General features: G+C 39.4%; 1 pseudogene; it reads right to left on the bottom strand.

Moving 5' to 3' along the window:
• Positions 1-7,041, bottom strand: part of LOC141695744 (uncharacterized) — a 70,811-nt pseudogene extending 63,770 nt beyond the window's left edge.
• Between the last annotated feature and the right edge of the window lie 5,916 nt (positions 7,042-12,957).

The raw sequence follows: 12,957 nt of genomic DNA, 5'->3' as shown, positions 1-12,957 counted from the left end.
TTGAACTTGAGGATTCGTACCTTGAATAGTCGGGGGAGTTGTCCCTTGTGGCTGAGGATGAGTTGCCCCTGTCTGGGCTTCCCCCTGAGTAGATGCATAAGTTGAATGGGGAGGAACCTCCACGGTTGATGAAATCACCTGGGTTGTCCCTGATGGTGTTCCCTCCTCCAGAGTGCTGGTTGTTCTCCGTGTTCTCGCCATGGTTGTTGTTCCGTTTTTCCCACAGACGGCGCCAAATGTTATGGATTAAAACTACTATATATAATTGCTGTATTTAATACTAAGGAACGTGAGCTTCGAGGCTCGATTTGACTGCTCTTGTGTTTCGTGACTCAATCTGCCTTAACAAGATGCCTACGTACCTTGCTGATTGCCAAGGATCAAGTCAAAAAACGTAGTTCTGATTTGTGGGGTGAGACCCCTTATATAGATGTGGGAGTCCTTGAATTGGACTTGGTATAGGAGACTTGGTGGACAAGCCTCTGAATTAGGATAGACTTAGGAGTCCTAGGAAGTAGGAAGCTGATTCCTTATCTTTTTAGGTCCCCTTGAGGCTAATCTCTAAGGATTTATATCCTTATCGGGACTCTTTTCAACATCTGATTTCTCCCTTATTAATTAATTACGAAATTAATTAATAATCAGGGCCTTTGGGCCTTTTTTTATTCCATCAGGCCTGAACTGGTCCATCAGCTTTAACCTTTCTGGTTTGAGTATCGTATATCTATTTATTGGGCCTAGCAGCCCATACCTGGCAGTATTTAATTATACTATCATAATTTATTTATCCCTATCACCATACAAGTACATAAGATGGCTAGTCTTAGTACCGCACAGTTCACAACACATAATTCAGTGGCGTCCCACCAAACCCTTTTGTCATACAGACAAATAGTCAAATCATATGCATTATTTTCCCCAATCAACCAATAGAATCACCGAGGGAGGAAACAATATTCAGATAGAAAAAAACACAAATAGGAAGAGGAGATCTGATTTATGATAAGATCAACAGAACCTTAAGTTGCTTACTTCACGTTCTTAACATTCTCACAAGAAAAGTAAGCAACTTATGGGATAGTAAACAATTACTCTGGAAACAAAATACGTCTCAAGGAAGAAGTATAAGGGTTCAGGATATAAACCACAGTACTGACCCACATTCAGTATGAGACTTGGCTGTGGTAGCCGCTGGCTATTATCATTCCATCTAAACTCACCGAGGTCACACACTCGGTCCAGCGATATTACTTAACATAAGAGATGCGATGATTAGGAATAACATAGGTGTCTTTATAACTGACACATCAAGGATCCTGTTAAAAGCTGAATTCGCGTGATCACACTTGGTTTTTTCTCGAGAGGAAAACTAGAAATCTCTATCGGACACTACCAATAATACCTATAAGAGGGAGACATACTAAAGGCCAGGGTAGTTCCAGCCAATCATCAATAGACGTCAGGGTTACGCCTTCGAAACCCTCGAATGAACTTTTAGACTCGTTCCTCTGATTGAGTTGCTGACTCTTACCTTTATATAAACCTTCCTGCACTCTTTTGACTCTACTCCTAACCTAAGTCAGGGACTCAAACCTGTAGCTCTGATACCAACTATGACGGCCTCAACCCGGGGTCAGGAGTTGACGTCACTAACAACAATAATAACAACTATAATACAATCCAAATCATTAGTAATATAAAACCACGACCCCTTTACCAAGACCTTTTTCAGGTTTAAGTATGATTTAGGTTACAACTATTACAAAACCGACTTACAACAAACCATCCTGACGTAACTTACTTAATACAGCAACTCAATAGACCATCTTTGGTCCAACACAACTGTTAAGGATTAGAAACTAGGGTATATTAATTGTTGTATTTATTACTAAGGTTCGGATGCTCAAGGCCTTAAGTGGTTGCTCTCATGTTTGATAGCTTCACTCTGCTTTTACGAGATGCCTACATATCTCGGTGAGTTAGAGAATCAAGCCAAAACATGTAGTTCTGATCTGTGGGGTGAGGCTCCTTATATAGATGCTGGGAGTCCTTAAATTGGACTTGGGTTAGGAGACTTGGTGGGCAAGTCTCTGAATTAGAGTGGACTTTGGAGTCATAGGAAGTAAGAAACTGATTCCTTATCCCATGAGGTTCCTTGGAGGCCACTCTTCAAGGAATTGTATCCTTAATTGGACTTTATTTATCAGCTGATTTATCCCTTAGTAATTAATTATGAAATTAATTAATATTCTGGGCTTTTGGCCCCTTTTAAATGGGCTTAGTTGTCAGCCCAATTCTGATATAATTAATGCGATATTAATTACGCAATCAGGGTTTATTTTATTTTTTATCATTTTCCCCCCAACTTCTGGGAAACCGTAAAAAGATTTTGCAGAAGTTAAGTTCATTCGTTCCCTTGCAAGGTATCGTTTTTGCGTAAAGTGTGGATCGACCTACACATTTACCACGATTTGCCTTGTACACAGCTTCAGGGATATTTGGGAATCTCCCTATCACTTTTCTTTACATTTATTCCTGTTATTTAGGAATTATCTGGTATTTTCCCCTTAATTTATGGGTTTTACCGGAATTTTTCTTTAATTTTCAAAATATATCCATTATTTTCAGGAATTTTCAAGGAATTCCCTTAATTTACAGGATTTATTCCAAATTTTTGTGATTTTTCCTTAATTTACAGGAATTTTCCCTTTAATTTCTAGGATTTTTCCTTAATTTGCAGGAATTTTTGCTTAATTCTGGGATTTTTTTTCCATATTTTGTGGGATCTTTCCCAAATTTATAGGAATTTTTAAGGAAATTACAGGATTTTCCAGAAAATATTCATAATTTCTGGAATTTTCCAAGGTATTTCTATTTTTCGAGAAAATATTCATAATTTTCCAGAAAATATTTATAATTTCCCCCCTTTTTTCTTTTTCCTTTTTTTCTTTTTTCTTCTCTCTCTTTTTTCTTTTTTTTTATATAAATTCAACCAGGAATCCCTTCGGTCAGGATCCTGGTCGAATAGACCTCCAGTTGGTCCTGGTCGAAGCTCATTTCGAGCAAGGGTCTTCGACTAGAAACCTGACCGAATTCGGTCAGGATTTCTTCTGTTCTTGACCGAATTAAACCCTCTTTTAGCCCTGGTCGAAGCTCATTTCGAGCAGGATCTTTCGACTAGAATTCCTGGCCAAATTTCGGTCAGGATTTGTTTTATTGACCCTAATTTTGACCGAATTAAGGGGCCTTAATTCCTGATCGAAGCTATATTCGACCAGAAGCTTTCGATCAGGATTTTGGTTTTAGTTTTGGGTCAGAAATTCTTATTTTTGACCGAATTAACGACCCATAATCTCTTATCGAAAGAAATTTTCATTAGGTTTCTTCGATTAGAATTCCTGATCGAAATTTACGTCGGGAATAAATAATTTTTCCTCTTGGGCTCATGATCTCTCTGGGATTTTTATAGGTCTTCTTCTTCTGGACCCTCTATTGGGCTTTTATTCTTGTGGGCCCTTTGCTGGGCTTTCCAGTTTTTTTTTATCTTTGTTTTTTTGTTTTTTATTTTTTGACCACAGTTGGGCCTCAACCCTGGGCCTTCCTTTGGGCTCCCTTTCTTTGGGAAATTCTATTCCTGGGCCTGGTTACTGGGCTTGCAATATTTTTTAGGCCCAAAAATATATGAGCTTTCTATGTTGGGTCACCTTTTATGGGTTTTAAAGCCCATGTTCCATATAATTCCAGAATTTTCTCAATACTTCTGAATTTATTTATATAATTCAATATATATATATATATTCCCTCCAGAATTCTCTGGATCTTTCTGTAATATTCCAAATTTGGGCCCAAATGGGCTTTTGACAGGCCCAAATGCTTGGTTGGTGAGGCTATATAAGAGTGGAGGGGGAGTGTGATTTCATTCACACTTCTCATTTCCCATTTCACATTCCGCACCTCTCAAACACTCCTCTCCCCTCTAGAATTTTTTCGGTGATCCTCCTAGCCTTTTTCGGCCTTCTTCTTCTCCTTCCAGGGTTTCAAGTTCTTCTCCTCTATCAATGGAAGACAAGAGTTCTGAGAGAGCGGGTAAGATTGCTTCTGCTTTAAAACAAGGTAACGATATCGAAATTCGCTCTTCTTATATGTCATTGCTAGACATGATTAACACTAGGGGGGATGAATACCCGTCCAATGCTCATCTAGATTCATTCGATTATTGTAAAAAATGGTACAATATAGATTTTGATAAAATGAACGCACTTTATAACGTGCGTCCCCCTCTTAGGCTAGTTCCCGCTGATGGTGGTGATCGTACTTGCCATTGGAAGCCCGACACTCTATTCATTTATGCAGATGCCCTTATCGCTGGGCTTAAGTTTCCTTTCCATGATTTCATTCCTGTCTTACTAGCAGATTTACAAATTAGTCCCTGTCAGTTTCCTCCTAATGCTTGGAGAAACATTCTATATTTCATGGTCCCGTGTCTTGGGGTGGTTTCCCTTTGTCAATAGCAGTCTTTAGGAAAATATTTTAGTGTTACAATAGTTCTCAAAACACTTGTGGTTGGGTCTATATTAGACAAAGGCCCAAATGTAAATACACATTTAACAGTGCTTCCATCCCCGACAATAATCAACACTAGAGGAGTAGTTTTGTCGGGATAAGGTGGGAGAATGAGGACTAGGGCACCCTCTTCAGATCTTCCTTCGGGAAGGTCAGTGATGGTAGCCTCAAATGTGACGGCCTCAACCCCGGGGTCAGGAGTTGACATCATCAACAACAATAATAACAATTATAAATCGATCTAAAATATAACTACGACCCCCTTTACCAAGAACTTTTCCATGTTTAAGTATGATTTAGGTTACTCAACTAACACAACTCAAACTTACAACAATCATCTCGACGCAGCTAACTTAACACAGCAACTCAACAGACCACCCTTGGTCTAGCACAACCATCTCAGAGGAGTCTGACACAAAGGGAACTGGAACTCTGCCCGACTAACACCGAAGATTCTCCTAGGCATCTGCAATACATATATAAAACATTTTGCAAGGGTGAGCAATTGCTTGCTCAGCAGCACCGCTATATGAATAACAAGTAAAACAGTTTAAAGTAAAGCAGTTATAGGAACAGAATTCATATCCTGCCAGAAACATGTAAAACAAGTATAAACTGGATATCAAAACTAGCATGTTCTATAAAAACAATAACATCAGTAGTGTGCTGTGTATAAATACCAAAGATTAATTCTAGCATGCCATTTTCATCTCCAAATCCGCTATATTTACTACTCATGCCCTTACAGGAATCACACAAAACCAAATAAGATACGTAGCGGATATGTGAAGACAGCTGATCAGGCTATCAATACCAGACGGCTCTAACTGCCATCCCATTTACCAGTTCCGGAACTTAGAGACTAGCTAGGTCTCTGACCTGCTGGACTAATCGGTTATACAGTGCGCGCAACCGAATTAGCCTCTTACGCCAACTCAATAGGCCTGCTCTGGCCCCAACGTATCCCATATCTGATCGTTTTAATCCAGTTTTCAAAATCATCACTTTTACCTATCTCTTTTCAAAATCCATTCTATCACAGCACACTATTCAAATCCTCTTTTCATTTAAATCACGTTTAGAGATAGGTGTTTTCAGAAGTTACTTTTCCCCAAAACACAATTTTAAACAACGTTTTCAAATACAGGGGATACATAACTTAAAATGTTTATGTTCCATTATAAAAGTAAAACATTTAGTTATTCATATATACTGAACCATAAAAGAATGGTCAGGGGTACTTGCCTTGCAGAGCTTTACGACCAACTCTAACTGATTTTGATAAACTTGAACGTTCAGGCTCTCATGGAAAAATGACTGTCTCACTAGAAGACATCCCTGCTTCGCAGCAATCTATCTCAAGATAATATCCAGGACTCTCAGGGTTCTTCGCTTGGGAACCTCGAGGCACTTGCCGACTGATCACTAGATTATCTTAGTTCGATACCCGTTCGTGAGTCCTTCGACTAGAACCTACAGAGTCGAAATACCCTACGTTAGACGTCTAGGTATGCTTGACATATCCTCGACACCAGATCTACCCAACGATATTCAAACCCAACTCGCGATTATACATATTTTAATAACACACAGCCACTAGGTTTCACGTTCTTAGAATTCGGTTCGGTGTTTGTTTTCAGAAAATACGCATACCCGCCATTTTGCGAAATTAGGGTCATTAAGTTTTAACAAAACATTCACCAACACATACAATCACGTTCTGCACACAAAATATATGTATATACTTATTTATACTTGTTCAACGTTCCGAAAACTACAGGATATGTCCTGAATTTCTGAATTTAATTTCCGAAAATTCGGGCAACACCTCAACTGTTTATCGGCCTACCCGTCGAACAACTCGACGTCAAATCACAACAAACAATCCAACAATTATTTCACCAATACAACGAAATCCAGTTCACAAATTTTCCAACACCAAATAAATATAATTATTTACATCTTATATTTTTATTCATATTTTTATATTTATTTATTTTGAAATATTAGGACTCAGATAAACATCATCATCGTCCACCATCCGCTCGTCGAAATACATCGCGGACGGCGGTAAAATACGCGGCTGCCCGATTAATTCGGACTTCCAACACGTATTCCACCAATTCATTACGCATTTCTTTACAGAAAAATATTTGTACTTTCACGAATCCCGTCAATTTATTACCTGCAAAAATTATTAAATTAAAACATAAAACAAACATCAATAAGCAGTCGAACAGAGCCAACAAACAACAGCAATACCCACGCGCCGTCACCACTACACGCGCCACCATCCCCTTGCAACAACAAAAGGGGCGGCGCCACAGAACTGGGCAACAAAAATGAAGATAACACAGTCATGCGACAATTGCACTGAGCACACGCACGCCTACAGCCCTCGCTGGAGATGAAACCGGCGGCGAGGGAATAGAACGGAACAGAGAAACTGCCACACAACAATTGACTGAATGTATACATATACATACAAATATGTATATAAATATGTATTAATCAAGCAGGGACATCCGAAACCACCAAAACTCGCCGGAGTTACACAACGACTCACCGCAAACAGAAGTCGAGGAAACAGCCGCGAATCACAGCAAAGAAACAAGAATGAAGGTGTTCCACAGGTGGAAGAGGTTAAGAGCAGAGAGAGACCCCCAAAAATCGAGCCCTCCCCCCCTTCTGCCCTCTCCCCTGTTCTGATTACCCCCTTCTCTTTCTCTTCTTTTCTTTTTTCTTTTTTTTTTAACTGAAAAACCCAGCTTCTTACACGTGTATGCAAAAGTATAAGGTTTTGACACGTAGCGAAAAGATAAGTATAACTTTCTGGTAGCCCAATATTGATTCATTTTTCACAATTTAATAAACAACTTGCAGGTGAATATAATTCGAAATATTACCAAAATAATTTGAAAACTTCCAGAGTATTTAAAATTAATAAAGCAAAAATTTCCCTAATTTTTAAATCTTTTTTGAATCGCACTTAGTACCCGCATTTTACAATTAATGAACCGAGCTACACTTAAAACTAATTCAGAAAATTACGAAAATAGTCTTCAAATGATATGAATATCCCGAAGTTTATAAAAACCTAAATTCCGAAATTTTAAAACAATTTTTGAAACGCAATTTATACCCGCTTTTTAACAATTAACGAAACAAGGCGCGGGTGAAATTAGTCCTGAAAATTCCCAAAATAATTTTAAAATTCTCGGAATATTCCAAACTTAAATAAATATGAGTTTCATAATTTTTTAAAGATTCCCATAATTAAATATGGATTTTATCATTAAACACACTCAGAAAATCATATAGGGCTAAATAATTGAGGAAATATTGATTTCTAGATTTTATAAAATCCCAAAAATAATTATTGTAATTATAAAACCATGAAAACAATTTTAGAGACATTCCAAATATTTATGCAATTAAATTTGCTCTAAATTCACTTTTAAAATTGAAAACGATTCAATACAACTCAATAGCTAATTACACAAACAACTCTGTACACCCTAATTCACACAAGGATAATAATAAAATAACACATAACGATCGAAACCAATACACATATTTTATTTAACTATTTATTTTAGTAATTACACTTTTAAATAATATAAAAGTATACGAGTTGTTATATCAAATCCATTCACCTAACCCCCGAGGAGACTATTATCTATAACGAGCTCATCCGGGATGATGGTGCCACTCCCAGCTGGACTCCATTAGAGGAGTTTTCCCTTATTCAAATGGGATTCTCCTCCATTTCTGCACAGGGTATTTTTCTTAACTTCTCGTATTTTTTTCCTTTTTCATGCATTATTGACACCACTTATTTTTGTTTCTCTTTTAACTTTGCAGCTGCTAAGGAAATCAACGAGGATGACGTGCCTGTCGTTGAAGAAACTGCGAGGATGAAGAAGGCTCGGCTCGCAGGGTTGGACACCCGAGGAAAGGCTTTGGAGCCTACCTTCTTGAGGAAACACAAGGAGCCTATGGTATAAGCTTCTTCTGGGGGAACTGAAGCCCCAAATGTCCATGTTTCTGCTATTGCTCCCACTTCTGTTACCACTGGTGCCTTCCTGCCTCTCTGGGAGTTCCGTCGTGGTGATACTGTGGTTGGATCCACGAAACATGCATGGGATTGGTCCTACCACGGTGTGACCCCCAAGGACTTTACTGACATCGTGGTTGTCCCAGACTTGGAGAGGATAAAGCTCATGGGTGCTCAGTCCTTGGCCTCAGTATGATCCTTTCTTAAAATCCTAATCCTTTTTTTATATACTTGTAGCATTCACTTGCCTTACATCTTTGTTTATTATTTTGTTTCAGTCTAATGCTTACTTCCAAGCTGTTGTGAGGCAAGCTGAATCGTGGAAGAAGGCCTTAGATAACGCTGATAACGCTCTTAGGAGGCAGCAGAAGATGTATGCTTCACTAGAGAGGAAGTTGAAGCGTAAGGAGGAAGAGCTTGGAGAGTCAAATGCTGAACTGGTCGTGATGAGGGCCGAGAAGGACAGGGTGATTGATTTTTATTTGGACTCGGAGGAGTTTACTCAGTCCATGAGGGTGAGAGACGACACGGTGTTCCTTGGGATATTAGGACTGGCTGGGATACGACCCTTGAAACCGTGAACGAGGCTTGTCCTGACATGAACCCGGCGGACTATGTTTGTCCTGATGATGAGACTTTACTATGGAGGTTTCGCACCTGAGTAGTTGTCTCGGATCGTACTCCTCAGGACCCATTTCTTCCTCCTCCCGAGTCATCTTCTCAGCCTTCAGCAGATGATCATAGCTCTTCTTCTTCCGAGTCTGAGACTACTGAGACATCTAGTGAGAGTGGCGGGGATGATGATATGGATGCCAAGGGTACTTCCGCTCCTTAGAGTCTTACTAGCCCTGCATGGCTTATTTATCTTATTTTTTTCTTGAGACTACCTTTATTTATCGAACTTTGTATTGCTTATTCGAATCTGGTTTATTTATCAAACTTTATGCTTTTATCTCATGCATTTAGTTTACTTGTCATGCCATAAGGATTTTAAACATATTTCGGAATCTTTATAAATTTCATAAACTTTTGGTACTCATCCCTTACACAAGTCTTAATAAACCTTAAACTTGAAAGAGTAGCCTTATAAAACTAAAATATGAAATCCTAAGCAAGCAAACCTTCAAGGTCCTTTTCAACCTACTTGTCAATTTGACAAGTGAGAATCATGCTCAACCATTTTACACATAGTAAATATCCAGGTTTTGTGCGTGCCAGGTTCTTGGGACTTCAAAACCATCCATAGTCTCCAGCTTGTAGGTTCCTCTTCCTTGAACACTTTTTACCTTGTATGGCCCTTCCCAATTTGGGGCAAGTTTTCTCTTCTGCCCAACACCGGAAGCTTCCACCTTCCTCAGAACCAAGTCACCTTGCTTGAAGAACCTTTCTTTAACCCTTAGGTTGTGGTAGAATGAAGCCTTTTTTCTGATATTCCACTATTTTCGCATGTGCCTCATCTCGTATTTCATCAATTAGATCCAAGGCTAATCTTTGCCCCTCCTCATTTTCCTTAGCATTAAAAGCTTGGATCCTGGGAGATGAATGTGATATCTCCACAGGAACAACCTCTTCTGCCCCATACGCTAACATGAAGGGAGTTGCTCCAATTGTGACTCTACAAGTAGTTCTATAAGCCCATAGTATTGGGAGTAATTCATCCACCTAGTTATTCCTTGATTTCTCGATCCTCTTTTTCAGTCCATCCAGGATTATATGATTAACCACTTCCGCTTGCCCATTGTCTTGCGGGTGAGCTACGGAGGTAAACCGCAACTCAATCTCATTCTCCTCGCAATACTTCTTGAAGTCCTCATTGTTGAATTATTTTCCATTATCGGTAACCAGGATACAGGGAATTCCATATCAGCACATGATATTTTCCCACAGGAATTGTGCATCCTGCTTAGTTGTGATCTTAGCCAGAGGTTTGGCTTCAATCCACTTAGTAAAATAATCTATGGCTACAATCAAGAACTTCCTATGAGCTGTGGCCATAGGAAAAGGCCCAAGTATATCCATTCCCTACATGGCAAAGAGGATGGGGGAGTTGATGGAAGTCAGCATCTCGAGGGGTTTTCAAACAACCGGTGCATGTTTCTGACAACGATCACACTTCTTCACATATTCTTTGGCATCGGCCATCATCTCTGGCCAATAAAAGCCTAAATGGGTTATCTTATGAGCCAGTGCTCTGCCTCCCAGGTGTTGCCCATAGATACCTTCGTGTACTTCTTCAAGAGCCAAATGTGCCTTATCAGGTCTGAGACACCTTAAGTAAGGAACCACATAAGATCTTTTGTACAAAATCCCATCGATCAAGGAGTATCTCAATGCTCGAACATCCAACTTTTGTGCTTCAGTCACATCATTTGGCAGCCAACCAGTTAGAATATGGGCCTTAATGGGATCTATCCATGACGTCCCCAACCCTATAAGAGCTACAAGCTTAACATCAATGCTCCGTGTTTTTAAAACGCGGAAGTATACATCCTGAACTTTCCTCTATCTCTGATGAAGTAAACTTAGACAACGTATCCGCCTTAGCATTTTCCTCTCTTGGGATGTGCTCAACATTACATTTATCAAACTGAGTCATCACAACCCTTACTAGGTGGACATACTTAGCCATTGTATCATCCCTTGCCTCAAACTCTCCCTTGACTTGGGATATGACCAACTTCGAGTCTCCACAGACTTTTAAGTTCTTGACTCTCAATGTCCCTGCTAGGCCGAGGCTAGCTACCAGAGCTTCATATTCTGCTTCATTATTTGTAGATGGGAAGTCTAACTTCATAGCACATTCAATCAAGAACCCATCGGGGCTTTGTAAAACTAGCCCTGCTCCGCTATAATTTGTTTTTGATGCTCCATCAAAATAGAGAACCAAATATTCCTTCTTCTTAACATCCTTTTCTTTGTTTCCTTTATCACCTTATGTGTCTTGAGGTATAGTATCTTCCTACCCCCCGACTTCTTGGTTCGGTATGGTACATTTCACCACGAAGTCAGCCAATACCTGGACTTTTATTGTCGTTCTTGGCTTGTATTTGATATCGAATTCTCCCAATTCTATTACCCACTTAATCAGCCTTCCGCTAGCTTTGGGACTATGAATAATATTTCTCAAGGGCTGATTTGTTAGCACTTCAATTTTATGAGCCTGGAAGTAAGGGTGCAACTTCCTTGAGGCCATCACCAAGGCTAAAGCAAACTTCTCAATAGTTGAATAATTCAACTCAGCTACGTGCAAGATTTACTGACATACTATATGGGTTTCTGGACTTTAAGTTCCTCCTTAACCAATACAGCGCTGAAGGCATTCTTTGAGACAGCCAAATATAGATTCAAAACCTCATTCAGAGTTGTTTTGACCAACAACGGGGCTTGAGCCATATACTTTTTTAATTCTTTGAATGCCTTCTGACTTTTCTAAGTCCATACAAAATCCTTAACCTTCTTCAAGGATTTGAAGAATGACAAGCACTTGTCCCCAGATTTAGAGATGAACCGCCCCAATGTAGCAACCCTTCTAGTGAGCTTTTGAACATCTTTGATAGACTTTGGGAGCTCCATATCCAAAATTGCCTTTATTTATCAGGATTGGCCTCGATTCCTCTCTTGGAGACCATCAGTCCCAAAAACTATCCAGACCCCACTCCGAAAGCACTCTTTGCCGGATTTAGCATCATTTTGTGATATCTCAGGACCTCAAAAGCGTCCCTCAAATGGGTTATATGGTCAGTCTTCACTAGACTTTTGACTAACATGTCATCAACATAAACCTCCATAGTTTTTCCTATAAGGCCCTTGAAAATCTTATAAACCAACCATTGATAGGTGGTTTTGCATTCTTGAGACCAAACACCATAATAAGATAACAAAAAAGACCAAAGTCAGTAATGAATGATACCTTTGGGATGTCATCCTTGTGCATCTTGATCTGATTGTATCCACTGAATCCATCCATGAAGCTTAGCATCTCATGACCAGCAGTAGCATCAATCAATATGTCTATCTTTGGCAATGGGAAATAGTCCATAGGGCATGCATCATTCAGATCGGTGAAATCCACACACATCCTCCATTTTCCATTATCATTCTTTACCATCACAGGGTTTGCTAACCATTATGGAAACTGTATCTCCTCAATGAAACTAGCCTCTAAGAGCTTCTCTACTTCTTGTTTAATAGCTTCTTGCCTCTCTGGAGAAAAGCTTCTTTTCTTTTGCTTCACAGTCTTTTGATTTTGATCCACATTCAGCTTGTGAGTGATCAGTTCCGGGTCTATTCCTGGCATATCAGCTACCCACCATGCAAAGACATCACTATTTTCTTGT

This window comes from Apium graveolens, chromosome 11 (genome assembly GCF_009905375.1).
Source record: "Apium graveolens cultivar Ventura chromosome 11, ASM990537v1, whole genome shotgun sequence".
Classification (NCBI taxonomy): domain Eukaryota; kingdom Viridiplantae; phylum Streptophyta; class Magnoliopsida; order Apiales; family Apiaceae; genus Apium; species Apium graveolens.
Note: the sequence above shows the minus strand (reverse complement) of the source record. Positions and strands in the feature narration are given on the sequence as shown.